Source organism: Pinus tabuliformis, chromosome 9, assembly GCF_031772625.1.
Source record: "Pinus tabuliformis cultivar Carrire ecotype Pingquan chromosome 9, CPIR1, whole genome shotgun sequence".
Classification (NCBI taxonomy): domain Eukaryota; kingdom Viridiplantae; phylum Streptophyta; class Pinopsida; order Pinales; family Pinaceae; genus Pinus; species Pinus tabuliformis.
In genome coordinates, this window is record NC_142307.1 from 1,630,569,961 (window position 1) to 1,630,583,665 (window position 13,705).

Consider the following 13,705-nt stretch of genomic DNA (forward strand, 5'->3'; position numbering starts at 1 on the left):
TTATTTTGATTTTTCTTTGTATTTTAACTATGAAATTAAAAGTACTTGGTATTATGTCTGTTTAAACAACCAACAAAGCTTGAAGATGAAATTAATATTACACGATATTGATTGGACTCCTTTTAACTATTTTGTATTGAAAGGTTTTCATGATTATTAGAAAAGTTTACTTTCATGTTGTTATTTGAGAACACATTGTTTATATACTTGACCAAGTTCATGCATTAGACAAAAAAAAATTGTTGCGAATAAAATGACAAGTATTAGACATCACACCTCAGATTATTTGTTTTAACAAGTTATTTACAGCTTGAGCTTTTTAGCATGTAACTTAGTTGGCATGATTGTGCCTAAGCTTTCCCTAAAGGTTGAAAACTATGTTACTAAGGTCTTCTTTTCTATGGTGACTTTAATTTGTTTATACAGGTCATCTAGCCAGATAGTGGCCACTATTGCTCAACTGAAGAAAACTTGTTCGAGTTTCTTGCTCTTATGGGGAAGAATGGTTTTAACATTGTTGATATTGAGGTATATGTAATATAAATAATTTATAGTCTATTTTCATTTATATTCTAGTGTTCATCGTCTTTCATGTCTTACACTCTTCATTCTAGGTTCTTTTCTTTTTAGAAAAGGAACTCAGTATTGATGGTAAGCAGTAGGATTTGAAGAAAGAGGATAACACCAACACTGGAGTGACAAATGCAAAAAGAGAGAGCAGAGAACCAATCTAGCGGTACCCTTAAAGCCAATATCCCGCATAATAAACACACATAGAGACTGATGTTCAAGTCTTCATAGCTGGTGAATTCACCTGCAATGACTTGACATCACAATGATAATGTTTCATATCATGTGATGAAACAACATTTCATGTGTAAATTGTAGTCCAACCAATGTTAAGTTGGAAACTCATATTGTAATAAACGACATTTCATATAATATAATTTTTGTGGTTGAAGTTATTTATAGTTGCACTTGATATTGTTTAGTATTTTAACTAACATATGTAATTTTTAATTTTCATATTAGATGAACCAATTTACATTGTATGATGTTTTTTTAATTTAGTCGCAAAATCATACTAATTAATCTATGTTGATTAATAATGAACACATAAAACCAATCTAAATCTACTAAATTGGTAATTTATATTGATTAATGATGAACACAAAAAAATGAATATACGACTAAATTAGTCCTTTATAATGATTATTAATGAAAATAAATGAAATGAATATAAACTATTAAATTAGTCGTTTATATAATGAATATGAAACTACCAAAAAAATATCAATGACTACTGGAAATGATTAATTTTTCATTAGAAATGACAACTAAATTTTGCATATATACAACTATTATTAGCTAATCTACAGTATCTTATAACATGACAAAAATTTAGTCATATTTCTTTGGTCATTAATTGGTTTCAAACGACGACTAAAATTTGCATATATATGACTACTAGTAGCTAATTTACAGTATCTTATAACATGACCAGCATTTTGGTCACATTTCTTTGGTCATTAATTGGTTTTCTCAGACAATCACATAATAATATATTTTGTTGTATATTTGGTCATTAATTGTGGCAATTAATGAGTAAATCAATAACATAATTAATGACCAAATTTATGACTAAATATACTGCTAGATGATAAAATTGAGACAACCAATTAATGACTAAGCTAAAAACAACTAAAATTTGGTCGCGTTATAAGATACTATAAATTAGCTACTACTGGTCACTGACTGAAAAATAGTCATTTATATGCAAATTTTAGTCATTGTTTTAGTAACTAATTACCCATTTTGTACTAGTGGTACCATACTTGGATCTATAAAAAACCACTGATCTTGCTCCACCAACAGATCCTCCATCTTGAGCTTCCACAACTCAAAACTATGACCATTAAATTTCTCGATTTCTATATTTCCATTGTTTTCCATCTTCTTTCACTACAAGAATCAATCTTGCAGATCTTCCACTGAACAAGGTCTACCACAGGCTCGACCAGACCCCTCAGCAACATAGGCGTCTACTTGAAGCCGAAACAACGTTGATACCAAATGTAGGGTTTAACCTTGTACATAAATTACTTACAAAGAAATTATTAAAACAAAAAAATATACAATGGTGAGAACATAAAACAAATATACACAGAGATTTTCCCCTCAATCCAAAACTGGGACTACCAGATTGATTTTTTATTATATTCCTTTCAATGTTACAATAAATATATATGCATGGCAAAGAATTCATAAACCCCAATCCACTAACCCTGGATTAGAACATAACCGTACTTCCCTTGACAAAATCTACAAAATACAATGGGCAGAAAACCATCATGCCCAAAACCATGCATGAAAGCCATGCACAAAACCACCTAGATTTATTTATTTATATTTATATTTTATTTATTTATTTATTTTTTTTTATTTTTTTTTTTCCGGGCGCTGCCTGAAACCCCAAAAAGGTTATTCTGAGGATAGTCATGGAAAAAATATCAGATATAACCAAAAAATATTTGAGTCCACCATGATTTTTCATGAGCGTGAACCTTTTATCGAGGGGGAAATGCCTCCACATATTCAATGCATGAATAATGGAAACTACCTCTAAGTTATGAGTCACATACTTTGTGTCATGCTCATCTAATTTGCGCGACTCATAACAAATAACCTGTCCTTCCTACATCAAGACTCCAATAAGCCCTTCTTTGTAGGCATCTATACAAACCACAAAAGCTTTGTCTAGATTTTCAATCCTCAATGTAAGTGCAATAGTGGGCAACAACTTAAACTACTCAAAGGTTGCTACACATTTAGTTGTCCACTCAAACTTCTTTCCTTTCTTCTACAAGGATCTAATAGGATGGCCTATCTTGGAGAATTTTTTTATGAAACTTTTGTAGTAGGCTACCAATCCCATGAATGATGTAATATCATTCATGTTCTTTGGTGTTGGCCATTCCATGATGGTCTTAACCTTTTCTGGATCAATTGATATCCCCTCATTAGAGATAGTGTGCCACAAATAGTGTATCTATGACTGAAAGAAATAACACTTCCTAAGATTTGCATAAAGCTTTTGTTCTCTCAAAAACTATAGTACTATAGCTTGGTGTTTCTCATGTTATTCTTCAATCTTCGAATATATCGATATATCATCAACAAAGAAAATCACAAACTTCTCAAAGTAAGGATTCAACACACTATTCATCAAACACATGAAAGTGTCAGGGGTGTTAGTAAGCCCAAGGGGTACCATTACAAACTCATAGTGCCCATACCCTATTCAGAAAGTAGTTTTATGGACGTATTCTTCTTTGATGTGCACCCGATGATACCCAAAGCGCATATCAATCTTCAAGAAGACCGTTGCTCCTCTAAAATAATCAAATAAGTCATCAATTTGTGGCAATGGATACCAGTTTTTAATGGTCATTTTACTTAACTTCCTGTAACCAATGGAAGGTATGAGTGTCCCATCGTTTTTCTTCACAAATAATACTTGAGCTCCCCACACACTTGGCCATATGTAACCTTTATCAAGCATCTCCTTAAGCTATAGTTTTAACTCAACCAACTCAGACATACTCATCTAGTACGGTGCCTTGGATGTTAGTTCTACTCCATGCACCAATTCGATAGAGAAATAAACTTCTATATGAGGAGGTAGTCCTAAAATATTAGTTAGAAGCAAGTCCTTGTATTTCTACAACACATAATACTTCTGTGACACTGCGATTTCCTCTTGCCTAGCACTGCCACTAGATTTTTCATCACTAAAAATTTGGCCAACAAATAATTTGCCACATTTTCAACAACCACACTTAGCTTGCATGGTTGTAATTAGTCTCACTGATGTTGTTTTTCTCTTACCTCGTAAAATATTTTTTTCTTCAACATCATTCAGGCATGCAATTGCCTTATCATAACAATCAACTTTAGTTTTTTGTGTGTACAACTAGTCCATACCCAATAACATGTTGTACACATCCAATATCAACAAATTTAAACTTTTTGTTGTTGGCATATTGCTGAGCTCAAATGCACATGATATCTCCCCAAAACTGACTTTCCTCTTTGTTCCTCTTTCCAACTGAACTAACCATGGTTCTACGTGCACTTCTTTAGTTAATTTACATTTTTCCACAAGGTCCAGGCTGATATAATTGTAGTTAAATTCATGAACAATTAAAATACAATTAATTTGATTGCACAACTTACCTTCCATATTAATAATGGATGCTTGGTGGTATGTCTAATGATTGTCAACAACTGCATAGATTTTGGGTAGACTCTGGACTACATACCCCACAGTACAAGCTTCATGTGTGTTGTATATTTTTTGACATGAATTTTTCTATTTTAGGAATCTCTTTTCCAGTGGTCTCCTTCACATGTGTAGAAATTCAGTGGCTCTTTACCCTCGGACCTATCTTGTTCTCTTTTTTCCCAATGTGCACTACCTTTAACAATTGGACTAGATTTTTACTAAAATCGATTTCCACTGGCTGTGTGCATTCCTTCCTTCTTATCCACACTTTTCTTGGGAAACTTCTTCTTGTCCTTACTATTGTTCCTTGTTTTCCAATCAATTTTGAATTCTAGCCTACACTTTGCCTGTTCATTACAATGTTTTAATTTCTTTATGGAATCATTCAATATTTGAGGTTCTTGAGGCACAATTCAGTTTCTGTGTGCCATATATATCCCACTAATAAATCTTTGGATTTTCCTTTCTCATATCTAAGATATTTCACACAATTTAGCAATTCTAGAAACTTTGTGACATAGTAATCATCCGACGTTTGTCCCATTTTCAACTTATAAAAGTCCATTACCTTTCTATCATAATATCTTTCTGATAAGTATTTATATTTGAAGAAGACATCAAACTTGATCCACGCAAACCTTTCTTTAGATATGCCTTTGACATTCTTCAAATATTCCCGCCATATATTTGTTTTTTCATTCAAACTATATGTGGCCACTTTTACTTTCATGTTTTTAGAATAATCATGGATTCTAAAAAATTTCTTTATGCCAAGAAACCATGCCTCTACATATTCATATTTATTCATCTCTCCATCAAATTTGCGTGGTATAGACTTCTTAAATTCTTCAGGCATATACTCTCTTTCCTTATTTCTCTAATGATGATGATGACGAGAATAATGATGACACCTCATTGTGTAAAGCTATAATGCCTACGAGAGTGATGCCCATGACTATTGGTTTTTCTTGATGGGATGATAAATGGTTAATATCCTCTCACTGCATCCTCACGTTCCCTTTTGTGCCTCTTTCTAGACCTACCACCATCTACCCAATTTTTTTTTATCTTCTGACTTCAAAGGGCTTTGATTTTCTCCATGACTAGTTCCCAGCTCATATTTCCTTTGTCGCTGAAATTTTGAGAGGTTTTACAGTATGATTGCATTAACCTCAACTTAATTCTCTTGAGCCTTTATCAACCTTTTATTATCTCCTTTCAAGCTTTGTATCTCATCCTTCAGGCTTCTTAATGAATTCATCTAGTAAGGAGCATTTTCCCCTCCCCCTTGGCCAACTGATATTTCTTATTCATTTCTCTTGGCTTCTTCATACTCGTGTTGTGACTAATTAGAACTATATTGTACCATTCCCATCCTCATTTCTTTTCCTTTCCCCTACATTTTTCTTATTATGATGTGTTTTTATTCACATGCAGTTTTTAGATGCACGATAATATAATACATATCTATAAATATTGCTATGAACTTGCTTTTACATGCTTGTTGTTAGAGAATTATATATTACAGAGCAATGGAACACATAAAATAGTGTAGAAATATAAACACAAAAAACGCATAAAACAAGAGAGACACATATATACGTGGTTCACCTAGTTTGGGCTACATCCACAGAGAAATAGCTAGTCCTTCTTTTTATATTATCCAGCAAACTTAAGAGATACAACCTACAGCAGATCCACTGTAATTCCCTCTTCGCTCTCAATCTCCTCTCTCTTGCTCACTCAGAATACAGATCTACATAGACACAATACAATTCCATCATATATAACGAGGGGTTGCCTTCTAAGGAAAAAAACACTAAATTAAACATAACTTCTACCATCAGATCTCCGCCTAATGAATGGCCCAGATTGACTATGAAATTACAACATTTTACAAGGCAATTTTACATATGTTCTTAGCTTCGGGGGCGATGCCCCTAAGCTCCCCGCCAGGGGGGGGCTCCCAAAGGTCACAATCGCCCCCCCCCCTCGACCCCCCTTGTAGCGAATATTTTACGGGCGACGTTTCCACCCCATTACGAACTGGGGTCCAATGCGGCAATACCTTTGAATAGAGAAGATAACCAGACTCCACACCCAACAATCTCCCACTTGGAGACTGATTATAGCAACTCCACCGCTGCTTCATTTGCTAGACAATGAATCCACTTTGGACCTGGCTGTTTCTCATCTTCTTCATCATACTTGAAGACCAATTGAAACTGAGAAAATTCTCAGTTTCTCCCTAGTTACAACTTTTGTTAACATATCTGCAGGATTCTAGCTAGTGTGTATCTTTTCCAGCTTCAACTATCCATCTTCCAACACTGACTGTATGAAATGGTACTTGAGCTGTATATGTTTAGTCTTGGAATGAAATGTAGAGTTCTTTGCAAGATGTATGGCACTCTGGCTATCACTGTATAACTTACCCAACTCTTGCTTCTTACCCAATTCATCCAGAAACCTTTGTAACCAAATCATTTCATTACTAGCCTTTGTAGCAGCAACATACTTTGCTTATGTTGTTGAGAGTGCAACAACACTTTGCAGTTTTGAGACCCAACTGACAGTTGTTCCACCTACAGTAAACACATACCTTGGTGTGCTCCTCATGTTATCTCTATCACCCGTGATATCTGCATCAACATATCCCTGTAGAGCAATTTTTCAACCACCAAAGCATAATTCTTGATTTGTGGTACCTCTCAAATACCTGAGAATCCACTTCACCGCCATCCAATGTTCTTTTCCTAAATTGTTCATGTACCTACTTACAACTCCCACTGCATGTGCAATATGAGGCCTTGTGCAGACCATTGCATACATTAAGCTTCCAACTATTGATGCATATGGAACTTTAGACATATGAGCCATTTCTTCCTAAGTCTTGGGACACTCCTCCTTACTTAATTTGAAATGGCTAGCTAAAGATATACTAACTGGTTTTTCATTCTGCATATTAAACCTTTTCAACACCTTTTCTATGTACTCACTTTGAGACAATGTTAATTTGTGATTCTTCCTGTCTCTAGTTATTCTCATACCAAAGAATTTTTTTGCAGCACCCAAATCCTTCATTGGATATGAGTTTGCCAATTTTCTTTTGAGCACATTTATTTCCTGCATGTTAGAACCTGCAACAAGCCTGTCATCTACATACAATAACAATATAATATAGCTCCCATCATTTTGCCTTTTGAGATAAACACATTGATCAGAGTGACATCTAGTATAACCTTGTGAAGACATAAACCTATCAAATTTTGGATACCACTGCCTTGGAGCCTGTTTTAAGCCATAGAAGCTCTTCTTCAACCTGCACACTAGTTTCTCCTTCCCCTTTACCTCATATCCTTGTGGTTGCTGCATATATATCTATTCCTCCAAATCCCCATGGAGAAAGGATGTCTTTACATCTAAATGCTCAAGGTGCAAACTTCAGCTGCTACTAGACTTAAAATAGTTCTGATTGAGGTCATTCTAACAACAGGAGAAAATATCTCATCAAAGTCTATACCCTTTTTCTGTGCAAACCCTTTCACCACAAGTCTAGCTTTATACGTTTTTCTACCTCCATCTTCTTCCTTCAACTTGTAAACCCATTTATTCTCCAATGTTGTTTTACCTGCAGGGAACCTAACTAAGTCCCAAGTCTGGTTATGTGCTAAGGATTCCATCTCTTCTTTCATTGCTTGCTCCCACTTCTTCCTGGTTTCTACTTGCATTGCTTCTTCATAACATTCTGGTTCACCAGAATTAGTCAACAATACATAATATAATGAAGGAGAGTATCGTTCAGGGGGTCTACTTATCCTGGTAGATCTTCTAACACCACTTTTAGGTGTTTAAGGTACTTGTTGATATTGTGGTTGTTCTTCTAGCTGTTGATCATTATGAATTTCAGGCACCATCACTTTTCATGTGATCTCGTCAAGCACTGTTTATTATCTGTTTTCTTTTCCCTGTTTCTTTTCCTGCAGCTGATCCTTACACAAAACCTTTTCATTGAATATGACATATCTGCTCCTAATTATTTTGTGTTTTTCATAATCATGAAAGTGATAACCAAAATCATTAACACCATATCCAATAAAGCTACATTTCTTTGATTTCGCCTCAAGATTTGTTCTATTTTCTTTATTAATATGGACAAAGGCTTCACAACCAAAAGTATTTAAAAAGGAGTAGTTTACCTTTTTACCTGTCCATGCCTCCTCTGGAATACCACCATCCAAGGAACTTGAAGGCCCTCTGTTTATTAGATAAACAACAGTATCTACAACATTTGCCAAAAATTGTAAAGGCAATCTTGCATGCAATCTCATGCACCTTGCATGCTCCATGATTGTCCTGTTCATCCTTTCTGACAGACCATTTTCTTGTGGTGTTCCTAGAACTGTCTTCTATCTGCGGATTCTGTTCTCTGAACTGTAACTATCAAACTCTTTGCTGCAATATTCACCTCCATTATCTAATCTGAGACACTTCAACCTTTTTCCTGTCTCATTTTCAACCAAAGCTTTCCATTTCTTGAAAGTATCAAATACATTAGATTTATTTCGAATACAAGAAATCCAGCTTTTTCTAGTTGCATCATCAATAAAAGTAACAATAATAATGAGAGCAACCAAGAGATGATACCTGAGTAGGTCCCCATACATCTGTATGCATAAGCTCTAATTTTTCGATCTTCTTTTCTTTCCCCACTCTGAGGAATATGAATCTCTTCTGCTTTCCATAAAAACAATTATCATAGAATTTTAAATCAACATGCTTCAAACCTAGCAACAAATTTCTTGAGTGAAGGATCTGCATCCCCTTTTCACTCATGTGCCCGAGCCTATGATGCCACAATGCCGTATCTTCTCTTGTAGAGGTTAAAGCATTAACATAATTATAAATACCATTGCATAAATATAATGTACCAACCTTTCCTCCTTTTGCTATTACCAGGGATCCTTTAGTGACCTTCGAAGTTTTATTTGTGAAAGTATTTACGCAACCTTCACCTCCCAACTACCGTATTGAAATCAGATTTTTCTTTAGATCTGGAACATGCCTTACCTCCTTCAATAGCCACTAATTTCCATTTTGTTGTTTTATGAAAATTGTACCCATTCCAATGATTTTATAGGGTTTATCATCACCCAATCAAACCTGTCCAAAATCTCCTTGAACATAATCATAAAAATGTTTCCTATCAGGTGTGGCATGGAATGGGGCCCCTGAATCAACCACCCAGGCATCAATAATATTTTCTAATGAAAGAATCAAAGCATCTTCCAACACATCACCTGTTACATTCGCTTCATGATTAGTTTCTTGCTGCGCGTCTCCTTCTTTTCCCTTTAGAGACTTGCAGTCTTTCTTTAGGTGTCCTTTATTCCCACATTTCCAGCACACTATCCCCGATCTCGACTTGGATATGCCTTTTCTTGACTTACTGTGATATCCAGGGCTCTTTCCTCTTTCCATTTTTCTTTCCCTAGTCTCTGCAGTCAAAACATTACCTGATGTCTCACCGGAGTTTTTCCATCACATTTCCTCGCTAAGGATTGCACGAACAACATCATCAAACTTTAAAGTACTAGATCCAAAGACAGAGTTACTAATGGCCATAACTAAACCATTCCAACTTTCTGGCAATGAGCACAGAAATAATAGAGCCCTAACTTCATAATCAAAAGTTACCACTACAGAACTTAACTAACTGGTAACTGTATTAGACTCATTTAAATGATCAACAAGAGATCCACCTTCTGACATATTCATATTAAATAAAGGCTTCAAAAGAAATACCTTATTTGAGGCTGAGGGTTTTTCATATAGTTTGGTCAATGTCGACATTAAACCCTCTATTGTCATTTCCTTTGAAATATTAAACGCTACCGACGCCGTTAGGCACAACTGTATTGTTCCAAGTGCTTTTCTGTTGAGAATATCCCATTCTGTGTCTACCATACTTGTCGGCTTATTTGTCTTTCTGCTCAATGATTGGTACAGATCTCTCTGGCACAAATAATCTTCCATCTGCATCTTCCACAACTGGTAGTTTTGGCCATTAAATTTTTCGACCCTAAACATACCATCTTCCACCATTGCTCCCACTCGAACCAGGAACCCTTCTCTCCTGCGAGTTTATCAGCCAAATAGACCTCCGACTCTGATACCATTTGTTAGAGAATTATATATTACAGAGCAATGGAACACACAAAATATTGCATAAATATAAACATAGAAAACGCATAAAACAAGAGAGACATATATATATGTGGTTCACCTAGTTTGGTCTACGTCCACAGAGAAATAGCCAGTCCTTCTTTTTATATTATCCAGCAAACTGAAGAGATACAACCTACAACAGATCCCTTATAATTCCCTCTTCGCTCTCAATCTCCTCTCTCTTTCTCACTCAGAATACAGATCTACGTAGACACAATACAATTCCCTCATATATAGCGAGGGGTTGCCTTCTAGGGAAAAAAACCCTAACTTAAACATAACTTCTACAGTCAGATCTCCGCCTAATGAACAACCCAGATTGACTATGAAATTACAACATTTTACAAGGAAATTTTACATCTGTTCTTAGCTTCATGGGCACTGCCCCAGATCCCCCTGCAAGGGAGGGGCTCCCAAAGGTCACAGCCACCCCCCCTGGACCTGTCTTGCAGTGAATATTTTATGGGCAGTGTTGTTGCCCCATTACAAACTGGGGTCTAATGCGGTGATACCTTTGAATACAAAAGATAATCAGGATCCACACCCAACAGTTGTTATAGTAAGGCCAATTGTGACAAAAAACCATGTTAGCAGCAATGTACAAGCATGCACTTCCAACAAGACATTTCTATCAAAACAAATTGTTAGCTCCTTAATAACAATAAAAACATATCAACCATGCATGCATTCAGCCATTCATTGAGTCAATAAAAAATGTTTGTTTTTTCTCATGGAAGAACCTGGCTGCCCTCATACCACCTATAAAAACACCCTCACTAACCCCAAAACCCAACCAAATACTACAACAAAAAAGGTCATTGGTTAGGTTCATGCCTATGATTTGACTTTAAAGTTCGTCACCAGTGTTGCATATGGTGACAGTCCTTAAAAAATTGTTATTGTAAGTGCATATAGTGATGGTACTTTATGGTTTGTCACCAAAGCAATTTTTAGTGACACTTTTTGTGAGGGTTGTTAAAGGACCGTCACTAATTCTCTCTTTGGTGACACTTCTAGTGATGATCTTTTATTGACCCTCACCAATGTTATTTTTTGTTACTTTTGGTGATGGAAAAAAAATGTTTGTCCTAATCGATCGTTCCATTGAGTTTTTGATGATGTTATGTGACCGTTGCTATATTTTTTATCAAAAGATAATGATTTAAGACCATTGATACGGAACCTTTTTCATTATGTGTTCAAGGCCATAATGGTTAGAGTAAATGAATTTTTCAATAAGTAATTAGTGTTTATCATTTTCCTCAAGTAATGAGAATATATTTTTCCTATGAGTCAACAAATGATTCATCTCTATTACATTTACTATCTAGAAAATTCCCTTAAAATGAAGTTCGACTAGTGTATGTAGGAACCATAATATCTTATACATAATCAAACTTGGCCAATTCTTGACACACCTTGACATACTTTGGCACACACTAACATTCCTTGGCACCTCACATGTCTTGGAACATCTTTGTACCTAGAACATATTTCCATGACTAGGATGCCCAAGCACATGGTGGCATGCCCCAGCACAACATAACACTCCCTTAGCATGTTGTGGCATGCCATGGAACACCTTGGCATCCATTGACATACATTATCACTTGGGATGAATTAGAACTTGGGATGTATTAGAACCAATTTTTAGTGTGTCGAGAATGCCCCTTTTGAAAAAGGTAAATTCTTGATTTATTAACCCTCGTATTTGTTCATTTCCTTGCAATTTAACTTGGTTCTTTGTTATTTTGCCTTGATAGTCCTTAACACATGTTACCACACATTGACACCCTACACATCTCGGCATGCCTTAGAACCTGGCATGTCTTGGAATGCCTTAGCACCATTTGGCACCTGTTAGCACACATTGGAACTCCCTAACACACTTTTTCACTTCTTGACATGCCTTGGTAATTTGTAGCATTCCTTATACTATCTAGAATAGCTTATCACTCCCTCCTTGGTCCACCTAGCACTCATTGACACTCCCTGGAACTCCCTAACACTCCTTCATATGCATTCACACTCTTTGGCACACCTTAGCACTCTTTGACATGCCTTACCACTCCATAGCACGCATACCACTCCCTGACACACATTGGTGCTTGACATGTGTTGGCACTTGATAATTATTAGCATGCTTGGCATGCATTGAGATTCCTTGGTATTCTTTGTCATGTGTTGGAATGGTTTAAGATTAAAGTTGTTTAAGATCAATTATTGGAAAGTAGGAGAGAAGTAAAAATGGAAGATTTGACACTTAGAATGAACTACACTTGGCACTTGGCAGATATTGGCACCTACACTACTACAAAAAGGGCCTCTAGTGGTGGTTTGGCTTGCGGTGGTCATGCCAAAATCGTCTCTAAAAGTGGTTTTATGGATTTAGGGGTGGTTTTTGAAATGCCCCCCTCAAAGTCATGAAAATTAGAATTTTTTTGGGTGGTTTTCAAAATCCCACCTCTAAATTTTTTTTCTCATGACTTTTGGAAGGAGTTTTTAAATTATTTCCCCTCAATATATTTTTCATGGAAAATTTTTGAAACACCCCCCACATAAAAAAACAAGTCATGAAAATTGAACTTTAGGGGGGATGGAGGGTTTCTAACAATTACCTCTAAAAGTGTTTTCTCATGATTTTTTGTTTTTTTGTGGGGGGTGGGGTTAAATGAGTTCTCCGAAATATATTTTTCATGGCATATTTTAAACCTCCCTGTAATATCCCTTCCCTTAATAATACATAATAAATAATAATATAATAATATAATAATAAATAATAAATAATAATAAATCATAAATCATAAATAATAAATGAATTTAAAAATATAGAAGAAAATAAATAAAAATAATAAAATAAAAATAGTAATAACTATACTAAAACTCTAAATAAGAATAAATAGAAATAAAACAAGAAAACTATCAAAAAGAAAGAAATAAAACAAGAAAGCTAAAAAAACAAAAGAAAAGTAAAGAAATAAAACAAGAAAGCTAAAAATCAAAAGAAAGTTGCATGTAGACACATGGAGTGTGTGCATGTGGTTCCCCTTCCAATGTTGTTCTATTTAATAGATGGTGAGGAAGATGGGAGGCATTCCTGCATTCTATCATTCCGAGATTCTATCTTTCATTCTCTTGGGAGAATGGTATACTAAGACTTAGGAGCACTGGCAGTAGTACGTTGATTGAGGG